The sequence below is a fragment of the Palaemon carinicauda genome, chromosome 2 (assembly GCF_036898095.1).
Source record: "Palaemon carinicauda isolate YSFRI2023 chromosome 2, ASM3689809v2, whole genome shotgun sequence".
NCBI classification, from domain to species: Eukaryota; Metazoa; Arthropoda; class Malacostraca; order Decapoda; family Palaemonidae; genus Palaemon; species Palaemon carinicauda.
Window position 1 is genome coordinate 76,642,203 of NC_090726.1, and position 12,500 is coordinate 76,654,702.

Sequence of the window (12,500 nt, forward strand, 5' to 3'; positions counted from 1 at the left end):
GTAAATATATAAGAACAAAATATAGGTATATCTTTATAAAATATATATATATATATATATATATATATATATATATATATATATATATATATATATATATATATATATATATATATATATATCATCATCAATATTCTTCATGGAAAAAAACGGGGTCTCTAGTATGGTTAGATGATAAATTAAGTAAGTGCAAACATTTCTAGTTCATTAACCTTTGTAAATCTCTGCCACATTTTCTCTCTGGCTACATATACACAATCCTTTTCAACTGTTTATAAAATAATGCTAAATCAACAACGCCTAACTTTTTTGGATATAATATCCAAAAAAAAAAATAAATAAATAAATAAATTTAATATATTTCTCCAAGGAAACATTTGGACGCTTGGATTAAGAACGATAAAAGGAAAGGTAGTCCCATAAGGACTTCAGAGAACTAAGTACCTAAGCATCGAAGCGGGCATGGGTCTTCATCACCATCACATAGAAGCCGAAAGGGAGTGCCTATCATTAGAGTAAATGTCACGTTTCATTCCATAAGGATCGATCCATTCCAATTGGGTAGCCCTTAACTCAACTCTACCCCCTCTCTAAAAACTTCATTGGCTGCCCCATATCCTAACTGTATACAGATCTAACCTAACTCCACCCGTTCCATTAACTTCATTTGCTTTCGGTAACCGATCTCCAACACCTCCCATAACCTCATTGGCTACCCCTAATATCTCTCTCTCTCTCTCTCTCTCTCTCTCTCTCTCTCTCTCTCTCTCTCTCTCTCTCTCTCTCTCTCTCTCTCTCTAACCTAAGCAACCCTAATTTAACCTAAATTAACCTATTCTAACCTCACCAAGAAAATTAAATAATACTTAGCTGCTAGTCCATCATTCAAAAATAAAATAGTTATAATGGAAATTATCAAAGTTACTAAAATATTTTGAAATTATTGTTTAGAATGTTACTATTTATTATTGTGAAAATTATTATCGAAGTTATTATCTTTTTTTAATATATTGGAAATGTTATTATCATGAAATTATTCTGTTACATTATCTGTCTAGAATAAGGCCAAACCTGAACAAACAGACACAGAAATAGTCTCTCTGTCCCGCACGACTAATCCTATATGTCATCTTTCTCATGATTATGATATGACAACTCGCCCCCGATACAATATCTTACAGTAAATAAACAATGTGGTTAATAGAATCAGAAATGGAACGCTTGCATTGTATTTTATTGCATATGATATACACTCAGACTGATTTTCATATATATATATATATATATATATATATATATATATATATATATATATATATATATATATATATATATATAACGGATTTTGAGCGAAGCGAAAAATCTATTTTTGGGTGAGATAGCCATGTCGTCCTGATGGAAGTTCCTATAGGGTAGCTTCCTAGGGTATATTACAACTACGGCGATATTCCCAGAGAATTTACCTTAAGGTACCAGAATTCTAACTCCTGGAGCGAGTATCCCTCGTGAAAGGGATATCGCGACATATCAGAGGACGTATTCTAGACACGTCACATGGCAATCTACGACCTGAACAGAGATTCGTCTCGTAGGAGGGAGATTGACGAGATACGAATTCGGGAAAGAAAAAGGGGAGCCGCTCCCAAGGCTTCCCTATCCCCCGATTCGTATGCGTGCCTGGCGCCAATCCTGGCGCCATCTGTATTCCTTGTAGCGTACACGAGGTGCTACAGATACTGTATGTAGGGAGGGGTCCTACAGCCCTTTCTTAGAAAGGCAAGGGCGGGTCCATCAGGACGACATGGCTATCTCACCCAAAAATAGATTTTTCGCTTCGCTCAAAATCCGTTTTTTGGGCTCAAGCCATGTCGTCCTGATGGAAGTGTACCAGAGCATTACTGTATCTGTGGATTCTCAGAACGTGCCGTACTCCCCGGAGGTAATTTTTTCCCGGTCGACTAGACCTAGAGACCTAAGATGTTACCGTTATACATCTTTTCAACTAACTATAAACTATGTTAGAGCTTCCTGCCCCCTACAGGGAAGAGTCCTACTAGACTCTGGAAAAGTCTCGAAGAGTACATATATCTATGTACGAATACCAGGCAAGCTAATATAGTGGTCTCGCCCTATATTAAGTAAAGCATAGTTTGTAAAGGACCACTGCGTCAATATGAAATATCGACCAGTTTTCCGCACAATACTTGTATTGGACAAAGGTTTTATATCCGCATAGGAGGAAAACCAATGCAACATAGCTTGCATAAAGGAACAATTCTATTAGAATTATCCCAGATAAGGTACATAGAATGAATGCTCAATTATACCAGTAAATTGACACAGGTGAAGGAGACGCAAGGTTCTCAAGAACCAGATTATTGACAGGCAATAAATAGACAGGTTAACCACAATTATATATATATATATATATATATATATATATATATATATATATATATATATAAGAAGAGGATAACCCAAAACTTTAAGCATAAGTATGATAGTAAACAGGGCTTGTTTGTCTGAAAGAAAAACATTAGATGCCACTTTTAAGATACCGAGGTATCAAAGTCATAAAAGCCTGTATTACAAATCAATGACATTAGCGTTAGAAACGCTCGGCACACATGTCTGCACTTATGCTAGGTTCACCTTCGGAAATGGAACAGTCTGGATGGGAAACACAGTGCCCTTACTTAGTTTGTAGTACAGTATGTAACTACACACTCACCCTGGAATTAATCGTCCCAATTAAGACCACTGTTCCTCGCAGAGTTAAACAGTAGGGTTAACACCGCGACCCACTGCTACCACAGATCTCTTTTAGTTCCTCTACTTGCTTCGCATAGTGGCGAAAGAACACTCTGGAAGACTTCCAGCCAGTGTATGAACGGAGATGTTCAAAATCCATGCAATTAAAGAAATTTAAGAATGAGGCAACTTTCCTCGGATCGTGACCTGCGGGTGTATTGTCAGGATCCGCTCTGCGAATAAAATATGTGATTTTTGCTCTGAGTTGATTCAGAGATAAATTTGAGCCTGATGTTTCTCCCCTGAATAGTTGACCACCCTTGAAGTCTGAAGTTCTATGAAGATAGACCTTTAGGCATTCTACTGGACATAGAGATGCATCTTCTTTCAGAGGGCAGATTCTCCAGGGACCCCACCTGTTGGTGGGTAACTCATTCTTGGCGAGAAACGTAGGATCCGGAAACAGGTTCAGTTCTTCCCCATCCAGGAACTGAACACGACCTGCCTCTCTCGAGAGGCTACAATTTCACTAACCCTGGCCCCGGACGCGAGTGCAAATTAGGAAAATAACTTTTTGTGTCAAATCCTTTAACGCACATTCTTCATTGCTCAAAAGAGAAGCGAAATGAAGAACTTGTCTAAAGACCATGAAATGGGCTTTGGAGGTGCTGAAGGTCTGAGCCTAGCACAGGCTTTCGGGACTTTATTAAAGATCTCGTTACCTAGGTCGACCTGGAAGGCATATAGAATGGGTCTTGTCAAAGCAGACTTACACGCTGAAATCGTGTTCGCTGCCAACCCTTGACCATGGAGGTGGGGAAAAAAGATAAGCAGAAGTCTGTCAAGATCTCCTGCGGAATCTTCGCCTTGACAAAAGGCCACCCATTTTCTCCAAGATGACTCATATTGCCTTCTAGTAGATTTGCATTTATATTCCTCAATGAAGTCTATACTGGCTTTCGAAATCCCGAAACGCTTTCTCACCGCTAGGGAGAGAAAATCATGAACTGCAGGGTCCGGGTTTTCTGTAATGAAGCGCAGACAGTTGACTTCTGGACTCGCTGGGTCAGAACTGGATCTGGTAGTGGTACAAACTTCAGCTACAGTTCCAATGCCAGGAGGAACCACACGCTGTTCGGCCACTTGTGGGCCACTATTGCCGCTACCCTTTGAAGGATCTCAGTTTGTTGAGGACCCTCAACAGAAGGTTGTGAGGAGGGAACAGATATATCTTGGACCATCTGTTCCAGTCGAGGGACATCGCGTCCACTGCTTCCGCTAAGGGGTCCTCGTACGGGGCACGTACAGGGGCAACTTCTTGTTGTCTTTCGTCGCAAAGAGGTCTATCTGCAGTTCTGGGACTGATTCAGAATGAAGGAGAATGATCCTGCGTCTAAGGACCATTCCGACTCTATCGGTGTGAACCTGGATAGAGCGTCCGCTGTCACATTGCGGACTCCTTGAAGGTGAACTGCCGACAGGTACCACTTCTTCTTTTCCGCCAATCGGAAGACGGCCAACATCACCTGGTTGAGAGGTGGTGACCTCGATCCTTGTCGATTCAAGTATCTTACAACTACCTCGCTGTCTATTACCACTTTATGTGGAACGAATGACGCGGGGAGACTTTCTTTAAGGTAAGGAGCACTGCCCTAGCTTCTAGAAAGTTTTATGAGAAAGGTCTTGAATAGCCTGGACCAAGTCCCCTGGACTTTTTTCCGATGAGAGTGACCTCCCCATCCCTCCTTTGAGGCGTCTGAGTGAATCGTCACCGACAGGGGAGGTGGCTGAAGAAGAACCTGACTTCTTTAGATGTCTGGCTTGGGACCAAGGCCTGAGAAGAGTACTTAGCCGAAGCGGCTGGTCTTCTCAGATCTCTTCACGCGTTTGATGCATAACTTCTTCAAACTCCGATTGCATCCTTTAGCTGTGCTCTTAGCACTGGGTCTGTCACCGAAGCAAACTGGAGAGAGCGCAGTACTCTCTCCTGCTCGTGTCTTGATATCCTTTCGGAATCTTGAAGTCTCTTGACAGAACCCGCTATCTCCTTCCTTTTCTTCGCTGGGGTGGAGAAACGGTGTGACAAAAGGTCCCAGTGGATCTTAGCCACTGGAACTTTTGAGATGGAGAAAGTCGAGACTTTTTCTGTTGATCTTGAAGCCTAGGTACTCTAGGAACTGGATCACTGACTGGAGGCTTGCAAGCATTCTGTCTCGGATGCTGCCCACACCAACCAGTCGTCCAGGTAGGCTACTACCTGAATTCCCTTTAGGCGAAATTGTTTGAGAGCTACGCTCGCAAGCTTCGTAAAAATCCTTGGGGCTATGTTTAGCCCGAATGGCATGGCTCCGAAGGCGTATAGTCTTCGCTGTAGCCTGAACCCTAGGTAGGGGGAGAGTCGATGGCTAATTGGAATGTGCCAGTAGGCATCTGACAAGTCTATAGAGACGGAATATGCCCTCTTGGGCAGTAAGGTCCTTATGTGTTGCAGTGTTAGCATTTTGAATTTGCAATTCACTATGAACTTGTTAAGTGGCGACAAGTCCAGAATGACTCTGAGCTTTTCCGAGTCTTTCTTGGGAACACAAAACAGCCTCCCTTAGAAATTGATGGGCTTCACCCTTTTTCTCCAACCGTTCTTGAACGTACTCCTCCATAACGGGGGTGGAGTGTTGGAAAAACCGAAGGTACGGGGGTGGAGTGCTGTACCAGCTCCCGCCCAATCCATTCTTGAGTAGGCTGTGGGCCCAGGGATCGAAGGTCCACCGATCCCGAAATTTCAGAAGTCTCCCTCCTACCGGTATCACCTCACTTGGACTGCCGTCCTGAGGTCTTGCCTTCCTGACCACGACCACCCCTGAATCCCCTTCCCCTTGAGGGGCGACTAGACGAGCCTCTGGCTGCTCCTCTAGGCTTTGCTCGGAAGGAAGTAGACTGCCCTTCGAACGCTGGGGTGAATGCCGTGGACTGTGTCGACACGGCCTGGGGTACCCACTGAAAGGTGGTCGGGGTTTGTGCCACGATCTGGGGGACTGGGGGCAATGGCAATTGCAGTTGCTGTTGCTGTCTAAGAGGCTTGGCTGGCCGAGACGGTAGCCTAGTCCTCATAGTCTTCCTCTTTGGTTGAGGACCCTCATCCGGGGAAGACTTTCTTTTGATAGCCAGGTCCCACTTCTGGAGAAGGTTTCTATTCTCCAAGGTGGCTTTATCAAAAACTTCTTTGACCAAGTCGGTAGGGAAAAAGGTCTTTTCCCCAAATGTTGGAGGAGATTAGTTTCTTTAGCTCGTGCCTCACTGTAGCCGAGGTAAACACGAACTCCCTACAAGCTCTCCTTGCCTTGACGAAGCCATAAAGGTCCTTCGTCACTGTGGCCAGATGAGGCTTGGCCACTACCATGAACATTTCATGGACCTTGGGGTCACTTGCCATCGTCTCGAGAGTAGTCTGAAGAGACATTGAGGCAGTCAGTCTTTCTTTTGTATCGAACTCACTTCACAAAAGAAAGTCAGACAGCTTAGGGAGGTCCTTGCCGAACTGACGTCCGGCAATATCAGCCTCCAACTTTCCCACTTAGAACGTAAGATGGACGTCCTTCCAAACTTTGTGGTCCATAGGCAGGGCCAGCGACAAGGGTTTACACTCCTCTAGGGAGGGGCAAGACTTGCCGGCCTCGATTGCTTTTAGTACAGCCAGAAACCCTTTCTGTAAAAGGGGGAAGGCTCTAGTAGGCGAGGACACAAAGGAAGGGAGCTTCCTATTCAATGCAGCTACCTTTGAGTTAGAGAAGCCCCTCTCTTTCATCGAAGATGAAAGTAGAGCTTGAGCCTTAGCATGGTCATCACTATGACCTCCTTCGGCTCTGCCTCCTCCTTTGAAGCTGGTTCCTTCCTCAGCCGGACATAACAGTCCGGATATGGTGCCTTGCTGGGCCAGAATTCCACCCTCCAGGGGAACTGAGCCCAGCATATCCGAGATGACGATCTTTCCAGTCGTCATCGACATGTGCTCAGCATACCTCCATGGGTTAGCATCCGAGCACAAAGGAAGGTCTTTCACATTGAGCTTTTCTGGGGCCCATGTGATTCTGCAAGGCACTGCATTCGCAGTTCCATTGCAGCCGCCTTCTCCTGATTCTCCTTCTGCATTTGTTGGATCATTCCAACAATAGAAGAGAGGGCCTGTCCCAGCCCTACTGGGAGACCGGCCGATGTAGAGGGACTTGAACTTCATCCTGGGCTTCTGCAAGGAGGTCTTCCTCCTGACACCCGTCCACATCAGATATCCTGTCATTTAGCTGGATGTCTTGCATCGCGACCGCGACTTCAGCATCCACCTGGATCTGAACTTAGGGGATCTCCTCTTGAGGCTGGGGAATCACTGCATCAGCTGATGCCTTAGGGAAAAGATACGCCCTCATCTTCTCACTTGGAAGATAAGGGCCAGAAGTGTACTTTTGGAAGCCCCTTACCCAGGTACGAAGCTTCTTCCTAGCTATTTAAATGTCTCATTAATCAGGTTAGTGCACACAGTACATACCTGAGGGTCCCAATACCGGAGATCATCCTTGGAGACAGCGTATGCTGCGTGTCTCCTACAAAACTCATGTCCGCAGAGGTTCTTGCTGCTGACATTGCAGAAAGCACTTCCCCACTTCGGAGTGTCCTTCTGTAAAGAGAAGAAATTTCCATGAGTATCAAGTGAACTATGTATCACTGGATATGCATAGTATAGCATAACAATTCAGAAATTAAAGACACACACTTGTGTTTCCCTCACAACCCATTGCTGCAGCCTTCCAGATAATAAAATCAAAATGGTTTATCTCTACTAGAGTAACCAGTGCAAAGTTTCCAGAGGAAACAGGTGGAGCTCACACCTAGGCAATGATTTTAAAATCCGGGATAATAGACAGGGAAGAACTCTGCTTCTTGTCTGAAGGCAACAGCAAAGGGCCGTGCAAGAAAACACAATAGTGTTAGAAGATACAGTGCTGTACCTAAACTTTTACTATAGTTTTCTTCTTACTGTATATGCTATACAGAAGAATACTAGTACAGTATAGGAGGATGTGTGCCGGCCTGCCTTTGCCGGCCGGCACACACCACAATTAGCTTTAAAGTATACTACTTAACAGCTATAGGGCGGCAGCCCTCTGGTTCAAATGCCTGTGCTGGCGGCAGCAGCTGCCGGCCAGCAACAGCCAGTGTTGGCCGGCAATGATTGCCGGCCAGCAACTACACAAGGTAGTACCCAGCTGCCGGCCACACTCTTGGTGACCGGCAGACAAGGACTGACATAAGCCGGCCGGCAAAGGTACAAGACCGATGCCAGCCGGCAGCAAAAGAACCAGAAGACTACACCTGCCCGGCTGCCGGCCTCATAGGCCGGCAGCCGGCCTATGACGGCAGCCGGGACAGGTACAGCACTAGAAGAAAATAGAATGGATGCCGGGATAAGAGTGTACACAACCCCCCAAGCCCGGCAACCGAAAGAGTGCATATAAGGAAGGGGAGAAACTTAATTCAGGCTTCCTTGATCAATGCCGTCCGGCTCTGCCGGCAGGCATGGATGAGGGAACAAGAGAGGTCCGGGCAGCACTCGAAAACATAAGACCCTTGCCGTCCAGCATCTCTGCCGGCCGGCAATGGGCTTAGTCAATTCCACATCCCAACCTATACTAGGTCCAGAAGTAAAATGACATACAGTACAGTAATACCCCTGCCGGCCAGCTCTGCCGGCCGGCAAGGTACAGTACAGTAATGGCTAGGCCATTACGGAGATAGAGGGGGAAGGGACAAGAGGGTCCTGCCAACCTTGCTTTAGTGACAGATCACCCGCAGCCAAGAACTTTGTCTTAGCCTAAGGGAGATCTAAGGGAAAGGGCCAGCACAGTAGTATAATACCTGCCAGCTTCCAGAGCACCAAAGCAAGGAAGGCGTTGCTACTCCCAAGGGAAGATATTATCCTCCCCGAGAACAGCAACAGGACTTAGTCTGGTCGATCACACAAGAAGGAATCATAACTACAGAAACCTTCGATAGTGACCTAAGGGAGCTAAGCTCCCTTTGTAAGTGTTAGGTCAGCGAGGGAGACTCTGCCCCAAGCCAGACAACACGGACTCAGACTAAAAACTCTGTTGTTCTGTCCCTCTTTGAACCAGACTCTGCTGGAACAGGAAGGTACAGTAACACCCTAGTATAGTTTTATCGAAAATAAATTCGGAAAAAACCACTTAGGGATAAGCCCAAGGCTTAAACAGAGGGAAAGGGATTGCATACCTTCTCCGAAGAAAAGAAAGCAACCGGGGAGTATAATAAAGTATACTACGGCTCCATAAGCAATTAGCCTAGGCACCAAGAGAATCGATTACCTGATTCACCGAAACTCTCACGTATACAATCTTGGAAATATTCCACACAGTCTAAAATGTATAAAATATAGCCTAAAGCTTCAATAAAATTTTAATTACACTCGGAAAAACCAAAATCATGCATTAAGTACTAGGACCAAACAACTAGGCTACATGGCCTAGCGTAGGCCAGAATGGCGAATACTTCGCCAAATAATACTAAGCACGAAAGGAAATCCTATGTAAAGCTAAATAGCTAAAATTTATTAAGCAAAACAACCAGGAATGTCACTCTGACTAACTAATTTATACCTAGCGAGTGACAGTGTCCAGGACACCTCTGGTAGGCTACGGCTCTTGTATCAAAGATTAATCCTATTAATCACTCAAAATTTTACCAAGAGCCTACATTTATACATAACAGACACTATACTCAACTTATCCGAGGTCAACGAAGACGAAGAAGCCATGAAAAGCTGAATAAATCCAAGATTTGCGAGAAAAACAGGAAAAAACACCGAGTTGTTAAGCTACGCAAAAAGGAATACAGATGGCGCCAGGATTGGCGCCAGGCACGCATACGAATCGGGGGATAGGGAAGCCTTGGGAGCGGCTCCCCTTTTTCTTTCCCGAATTCGTATCTCGTCAATCTCCCTCCTACGAGACGAATCTCTGTTCAGGTCGTAGATTGCCATGTGACGTGTCTAGAATACGTCCTCTGATATGTCGCGATATCCCTTTCACGAGGGATACTCGCTCCAGGAGTTAGAATTCTGGTACCTTAAGGTAAATTCTCTGGGAATATCGCCGTAGTTGTAATATACCCTAGGAAGCTACCCTATAGGAACTTCCATCAGGACGACATGGCTTGAGCCCAAATATATATATATATATATATATATATATATATATATATATATATATATATATATATATATATATATATACTGTATATATATATATATATATATATATATATATATATATATATATATATATATATATATATATATATGTGTGTGTGTGTGTGTGTGTATATATGTGTATATATATATATATATATATATATATATATATATATATATATATATATATATATATATATGAATATGCTATAATTTTCAGGTGACTTATCTACATAAAAGCATACATGTCCTATGCTATAGATGTCTGAAGAGGTTTCCAACGTATTTGCGATGAATGTGATAGCCTCTTCACTGTATGACCTCTAGGTTATACATCCCACATGGTCATAAGAAAATATGCCTAAATAATTCACTAATTTTCCCACCCTTCCCTTTAGAGCTCTATCCTGCTCCCCAGTATCCATTATTATTATTATTATTATTATTATTATTATTATTATTGTTGTTATTATTATTACTAGCCAAGCTACAACCCTAGTTGGAAAAGCAAGATGCTATAAGCCCAAGTACTCCAACAGGGAAAAGTAGCCCAGTGAGGAAAGGATGCAAGGGAAAATAAAATATTTTAAGAACAACATCACCAAAATAAATATTTCCTATATAAACTATAAAAAACTTTAACAAAAAAAGAAGAAGAGAAATAAGAGAGAATAGTGTGACCGAGTGTACCCTCAAGCAGGAGAACTCTAACCCAAGACAGTAGAAGACCATGGGACAGAGGCTATGGCACTACCCAAGACTAGAGAAAAATGGTTTGATTTCGGAGTGTCCTTCTCCCAGAAGAGCTGCTTACCATAGCTAAAGAACCTCTTCTACCCATACCAAGAGGAAAGTAGCCACTGAACAATTACAGTGCAGTAGTTAACCCCTTGGATGAAGAGGAATTGTTTGGTAATGTCAGTGTTGTCATGTGTATGAGGACAGATGAGAATTTGTAAGGAATAGGCCCGACTATTCGGTGAATGTGTAGGCAAAAGAAAAATTAACCGTAACCAGAGAGAAGGGCGCACTGTAGTACTGTCTGGCCAGTCAAACGACCCCATAAGTCTCTAGTGGTAGTGTCTCAACGGGTGGCTGGTGACCTAGCCAACCTACTACATTACTCCTAATCCTTCACATCACCATAAATAATTATGCCTACATCAATCGTTAAAACACCAAGTGTCTCAAAAACGTATGTTGAAATGGAGCGAAGTTACTGCTGTTCTAAATTCTAAAATAATAGTATGACCGGCTTCAGAGAAAATTTAACTATTATGTTTATGTTATGGTGTGTGCTGCAATACATATTCTACTAGCTTCATGCATTAACCGTACATCAACGTAACGTACCGTGTAATATTGGTTAGAAAAAAAAAGGATAAACATAATTGAAATTGTTAAATATTAATACCGAAGACATACACAGCTTTCTTTACCCTGAATTCTTTCACAGCATTGTACTCGTGCAAAGCTGTATTTCTTTAGTAGGATAATATAATGTCTCGTAAGTTCCAATTACTGCCAACATTTCCTTTGAAATGGTATGCAATTTATTGTCCATTCCAAGAGAGAGGGGTGCAAAAATGTGTTCTTAGGGAATAAATCAACTTCCCGACGAGAATAATGGGCGCTTTTTTGGTATGCGATCTCGAAGTCGTGCTGGTATGCGATCTCACAGAATAATAAAGATCTCACTTCACTTGACGGCGACGCAAGAACCACTCAGTTTTCTAAAAAAAAAAAGTATATTTACCGGGAATAATTATCTGAGAAATAACAATTAATTATTGATGTTACTCTACGCAGCTCAACATTACCACAGACCAGTACATACGGAGCTTAAACCATTAGATTTTCTATTCTTGTTTATTTATCTATTAAAAATATTGAGATTGCATACCAAAGCAAAAGAATTACTTCTGAGATCACGCCATAAATGAGATGGCATACCAAAACAAAACCGAATAATGTACCCCCGATAGGCCGGAGGGAGTGAAATAGAGATATCCTTGAACATTTCCAAATTGCTATTGTAGTGACTTTGTCGCATACGAGATACCTGTAAGATAGTTTCGAGTATGAGAATTCTTTAGGAAGGATTTTAACGAGTTTCGCACTAAATCTCCTTTAGCTGTTGCAAAACTTTGACTGTAGCGTTCTGCGGCTTTGGTTGTTGTCATGAGAATTGTGGGTAGTAAGTTTTTTCACGTACTGACAAGGTCGAAAACAGAACCTCCTCTAAAGTTCGTTGGCGGAGATAATTATCTTCCTTTCCTTATCCCTTTTCCTTTATTCATATATCAGGTAGTTGTCTTATATATCACGCACCTGCAATGAAATTAGTAAAAAATTATGTAGAAAGGAAATTGAAGAGCATTCTTTTATATCATCAATCAAATATACTGAAGCGAGATACTTTTAAACAGTGGGTGCTTTTAGCCTTCAAAGACTAAACATCTTAATACTATTCTATCGATGGTTATTGGGGTCC